At 42.6% G+C, this 6,444-nt stretch overlaps 1 long non-coding RNA gene across 2 annotated transcripts; it reads right to left on the minus strand.

The window, feature by feature from the left end:
• Nucleotides 1-255: 255 nt before the first annotated feature.
• On the minus strand, nt 256-2,529 carry LOC119270260. Of its 2 annotated transcripts, XR_005134017.1 has the most exons (3): nt 2,333-2,529; nt 1,565-1,784; nt 256-1,427 (listed from the first exon to the last, which is right to left on the minus strand). It is a non-coding gene; the product is annotated as an uncharacterized LOC119270260 (long non-coding RNA). The 2 variants fall into 2 exon arrangements; XR_005134016.1 differs by having other exon boundaries at nt 256-1,784.
• Nucleotides 2,530-6,444: the final 3,915 nt, after the last annotated feature.

Consider the following 6,444-nt stretch of genomic DNA (forward strand, 5'->3'; position numbering starts at 1 on the left):
ATGACATAGACAAAATTCCAACTTCAGAAACTATATAACTCAACAACATTACCTAATTCCAAGAGAAATACTTTACACATTGATCATTTTTCACTATTGAATGGAGATAAAAAAACGCTTCCAGACCACATTGTAATTTGTAAAAAAGATGGAATCCAAACATTCAGTAGCATGACAAAGGCAAGAGGAGATCCAAATGCAAAGGTTGCAACACATATAATTATTCTCAAAGAAAGAAATAAGCAAAGACCAGAATTTGGATATAGAAGACATTAATAATGGTTCAGCAGAACGATCATAATATCCATAATTAAAGCAGCAGGCTTGTTACAACTGCACGGGCTGCTAACTGCCATGAATATATACAAGTACACAATCACAAGCTCAGTTACTAACTTAACTGCAATAGTCAGGACATGAGTGTGCTCAAGCACCAACAAAAACTATCAGAACTTCATAAACAGCCACCCAAATCACTGCTGCCCGAATTCAATACCAAACTCCAATATCATCAGAAAGATGGGAGAATTGTGAAGCTGCAGTACACAAGAAAGAGATTTAGTGCTCATCTGCCAATGACTCTGAGAACAAGGGGACATGTGGATAAAAAGGAGGAGTCTTTTTGCCGCATTCAGGCCTTTGCCATTCAAGCTTACACTCAGAGCCAAGTTGACATATAAAACACAGCTGTCTAGAATCCATGTCGTATAACATTAGTGTCTTCTCAACTCCACCGACTATAAAAACCAAACTGTGTTCTGGATGGATAGAAACAACATTATAATTATTCGCATAGGATGAATACTCTGTTCTGAATAACTGCAAGTGGCTCACATTGTGCTTCAAAGTCCATTTTCCTGTAACATAGTCCTCAAGAACAAAGATTGATAGTTTAGAACCATCAGAATGACAGAATCAGCAAAATACAACCGTCCCTGTGATGGAAATATGCCACCTACACCAATCAGCATAGTATGGTGGCTCAGGAGCATCAATGAGCCACCAATTAGCTCCTTCCACATCAACAGCTACTATCCACTCAAATGAGTCAGCCAGATGCAAGATTCCATTAAAAAATGCGCTTACTGAATTCTTGGGTATCGCAAATGGACCAATATCAACTGTTTCGTATTTCCAAGCTCCAGCTTCGGATGAGTATATTGCTAGTGTTTCGATGCGTCCACAGCAATCGCCATCAAGCTCATCCTCAGCTATACCCCATGACTCCTCATCAATGAACTCAAATACACGGAAATCGGAAGAAACGGCTGGGTCGAATCCTAGGCGAGCGACGCTCACCATTCTGGACCAGTCAGTGGCAGGCACGGCCACCCATTTCTGAGTAGTGGGATTGCACACCACATAATCCATTATCTTGGGATGAGTCGTCGCCTTCCATCAGCGGCAGAGGAGGAGGCCATTGCAGGCTTGCACAAACATATATTTGACATTTGGATACCAAAAACAGCACATATGAGCTTGGGAACACATAAATTTGACTTCCAAAAAGCAAAAACAGCACATACATGAGCTTGCACAAAATATATATTTTGCACGCACATACCTGGGAAGATGTAGCCTCCCTCTCATAGTCGATTGCGGAGCCGGAGGCAGCGGCGATTCCGGCACCCACGGCAGCGCCGGTGGGGTCAGGGGGACGTTGAGGCGGAGGTCCCCGATACCGGCAACTTACTCTTCATAATGGATTCCAAGGTCCTCTCTTTCTCCTTCTCCTTCCCATTCGCCTTCCCCTTTTCTTTGTCTATTGTTGCGACGATAGGCCTCTGCACACATCAGCAAACAACAAATGGTGAATCATCAACAGCAGTAAACTAATTACACATGGAATCAATGTAATTTCCCAGCAAGTAGATTTTTTTTTTCAAGCTGCTATACTACAGCAAGTACTAGATCATCAACAGCAGAAAACTAATTACACATGGAATAAATGAAAATTTCGATCTACCAATCCATTCTGCCGTATAACTCCATCCATCCATGATCCATCCATCTGGCTCTTCTAGATCTAGCCCTACAGGCTACAGTCCGTCCATCCATGATCCATCCATCTGGCTCTTCTAGATCTAGCCCTACAGGCTACAATCCATCCATCCATGATCCATACATCTAGCCCTACATCTACATGACTATATCCATCGATCGATCGATCCATCCATCCATCCATCAGATGCATGCTAGTTTAGACACCTACGGCTAGGGATTGGGAAGGAAGAACTACATGAGAACATCCATCGATCGATCCATCCATTGATCCATCACATGAGTACTAGTTCAGAGAGTTGCGGCTAGGGATTGGAAAGGAAGGACGTACCTGCTCCTGGTCGTCACGTTCGGCGAGAAACCAGGGGAGACGCGTCCGTGTGGTGAGGAAAGGTGGCGTCGCCCATCGCCGTCGAGCCCGTTGCTGTCGGTGCGGTTAGGAAACGCGGCGTCGCTCGTCGCCGTCGATCCAGCTTTGCGGCGCAGAGCAGAGAAAGGGGCGAGGCAGCACAGAGCAGAGAAAGGGGAGGCGGCGCTCTCTCTGCGTCTCTCGTGCCCTAATGCGTTGCGTGCGATGGAGATGGACGAATTGGGCTGGGCCTCGAGCGAGTCACCGAGTTGGACCGAGCGAAACTCGGCTCGGCTCGGTTGGGAATCGGGCCTCTTTTCCCAACTGGGCTCGCTCGTTTATTGTATCAGGCCGAGCTGTAACGGGTCGAGCTGGAGCGAGCTTCGGGCCGAGCCGAAAAGCTCACTCGGACGTCCAGTCCTAATTCCATCCCGGGTGTGAGGGGGGAGCGTGAGGGAAGAGAGGGTCTACCAGGTGGTTGCTGCGCGAACGGCGAAGCGGAGAGCGTGAGCTGCCCTCCGGAGAGCAGCCGCCAGATGCGGCAGAGCGGAGCTTAGATGGGGTTGGGAAGTGAAGTGGAGACGACGTGGGAGTGGTGCAGGCTTGGGACGTGTGACCTTCTCTTTTCCTTTTTGCAGGAATGGGCCGTATGACCTTGTCCTCCTTTTTGTTGGAGCGGGCCGCGTACCTAGCTCACCTTTATTTTTAATTTTTACTAGCACATATGCCCGTGCGTTGCAACGGGCGAAATAAATTCTAGCATGCACCAATGACTTATCTTGTTGCCACTTCTCCTTTTGACCACTGTCAGATCGGATAATCAATCCCAAGGTGGTCACTCTGTTTTATTGGTGTCAAAAAAACCTAAATTAGGTAGAAGATTGCCTCATCCCTTCCTGAGTGTATTCCAGTGAACTTGATAAACTAATTGGGTACTTCCTATGCTAACCCACATCCAAAATTATAGGGCCAAAATGATGCACTATTCATTTTAGATCAATTCATTTCCTAATGATTCTAAATAGAATGATTGTGATTAAAACAATATAAATAGGTTGACGTGAAATACTTGGCACAAATGACCCTGAGGGCGCATTTGTACACCAGGCACCGAGGCATGGGATTGCGTCAAGGACCCTCGGCAACCTCATCTATCCCTTGTGTAGAAAGTCAAAAAGAAAAAGTACCAGAAAAAGTTGTGTGTACCCAATTCGGTACACAACAATTTCCTTCTGTGTCATGTGAAAGTATTCCCTCCGTTTCTTTTTACTCCGCATATAAGATTTGGTCAAAGTCAAACTACACAAAGTTTGACCAAATTTATATAAAAAATTATGAACATCTACAGTACTAAAACTATATAGTATGAAAATATGTTTCATGGTGCATCTAAATATATTGATTTCATATTGTGAATGTTTATGTTTTTTAATATAAAGTTAGTCAAACTCTATAATGCTTGACTTTGACCAAACCTTATATGCGGACTAAAAAGAAACGGAGGGAGTAAGTACAATTTGTTGGGTCATAGCTGCAATTTCACATCATAGTTTCTATTACTGGTTGCTGTAAACTCAACTCAAAGTACTGGATTTCAAAAGTAAAGATCATCCATATTCTTAGAGATGAAGATAAGTTACACAGTAACAGTTACATGAAAATTTCATATGGTTTTCTTTACATATAAAAATCACAAATCTGGGTCCTTGTTGCTGTATAAAATAGAAATAATGTAATTCAGTTCTTGTACAACTCAAGTACTTCATACATCCTTGATGGCCGGGAAGAGTTCTTAATTCTAATTAAGAAACAATATACATTCTATTAGCATTAATAGAAGAATGTATGAAGATGGTATATGCTAAACTGTCAAACATATAATATATTCAGAACCTAGGCATTATGCCTTCGCTTAATACAGAGGGCAGAAGGATTAGCTATACAATGAAGATAATTAATCTGATATTTAATGTGTGTTATGAAGAAACAACGGACAACGAATAATGTGTATCCTCTTCATGAGAAATGTCATATAGATTTCATTGGCTATATTTAGATTTCATATTGCGAGATTAATTAATCTAAGATCCATGTGTTAATTCATGCATGCATTATCTTAACTCACATAGATTACCTTAAATTGTAGAGGCCACGCACCATGGTCAGATCAAACGAATGCATGAGCTGGAGCAACATACATATGTGTGGAGCAAACACCAAACATATATCTCTGAAGTTCAGAAGTGGTTTTACCAAAACATATAACACATGAGCTTTTACCAAAACAATCATTATACAACCATAATTACAATTTATCTATGTCTGCATGTTAGCTTGTATACACATCCATGCTAGAAAATTAAGTGATTAAATGGTTAATATGTTAATTACCATAAGTTAAAGTGGGCCCAATAGTTAATTATGGGATTAACACTAATTAACGGTAATTAGCAATTTGCGCCTGTGATTGGGGGCTAATTAAGATTATGGTTAGGTCCCACGTCATATACATCGCTATATATAAAGGAGGGCATCCCTGCACCTAATTGATCGTTGTATCGTTTAGGATAACAGTGCCCTCCGAAATTTACTCCAAATCTAATCCGGAGTGCGCTGGACGTTGACGTGAAGGCCTGACTTTGCTCCGGCGAGGTGCCGGAGTGACCTGCTACGTTGCTACAGTTCGTCAGCCGACTACTTCCTCCACCGTGATGGCCTCTCCAAACGGAGGTATGAACACTACTGTCAACTAATTTCCGCATCAAATCAAATAGTGTTCATGTGTATTAGATAAGATTCGATTAGCAATTACATAATCCCAGCAATATAACTATCATTTGGTATCAGTAGCCGGTTGGATCTAATCACATGAATCTATTTGAGAAAAAACTGGCAGTAGATCAATCTGTGTCATAAAACTTGCCTGAAAAATCACGTAAGGAGGCCTCGGCCGCGCACATCAGCAGTGGTGTCACAACCGCCGTCCGCCTCAGGGTGATGCTGCTCTAGACGAGCACATCCGGCTGTGCTCGTGCCGCGCCGCCGTGCGCCTCAGGCCGTGCTGCCGCTGCCGCGCGCCTCATGGTGGCGCTCCCGCCGCCGCCGCGCGCCTCGCAGAGCTAGCTCACTCTGCTTATCCGATCTGGTTTTCTCATGAACAGCGGCGACGCAGTAGGAAGCTAACTCGATTAGGGATTTACCCGCATGCTCGTAACTGGCCAGTTCCAATGATTTTGGGCTAGTACGAGTTAGTTGGCCGTACAGCATTTTTTTCCTTTTGTTCGGCTAACTACGTGATGGCAAGTAGCATACAGCAGCATTTTATTAGTACGTGCAGATTTGACATTAACTCACTGTATGCAGTACACAGATAAGTCTGCTAATTATCTACATACAGTTAATTCTTTGTGTAATCGGTAGAATTTTTTGGCATAATTGTGTTAAATTAAGATAGAACCAACGTGAAATTTTGGTTTAACACTGCAATAATATTCGGGATAATTGCCATGATTAACTTTAGTAATGCATGATTACATACTGACCAACGTTGTTTGTGATCATGAATATTACGGTTAATTCCCGATGATGTTATTATATGATTAGGTCCTTTTTTCGTTATTGCCCAACAGTATTGCGAATTAGGATTTTATTAAATTTGTCATGATGTTAATCAGACCAACGTAGGATTGATATCATGCAATGTTTTTTTAATATGGATATTTTCATAATTCGTAATTTTAATATCCATGTTATTTATGTTTTATTCAGCTTTGAACCCATCACTTATTTTTGGACTCCTAAACTCAATTGAGCACCTCAATGGGACTAACTTTCCTATATGAAAGGAGCAGATTTCCATTAACCTTGGGGTCATGCATCTTGACTACGCACTTAGGGAGAAGGCTCCAGTTCCCTTGTCCTCTGATGATGAAAACCTTGCTGAGAGAACTAAGGTTTATGAGGCTAACAAGGAGAAGTGGGAGCCCTCCAATCGATTGTCCCTGTTGGGAACGTAGTAATTTCAAAAAAATTCCTACGCACACGCAAGATCATGATGATGCACAGCAACGAGAGGGGAAAGTGTTGTCTACGTA

This window comes from Triticum dicoccoides, chromosome 3A, assembly GCF_002162155.2.
Source record: "Triticum dicoccoides isolate Atlit2015 ecotype Zavitan chromosome 3A, WEW_v2.0, whole genome shotgun sequence".
Taxonomy (NCBI): domain Eukaryota; kingdom Viridiplantae; phylum Streptophyta; class Magnoliopsida; order Poales; family Poaceae; genus Triticum; species Triticum dicoccoides.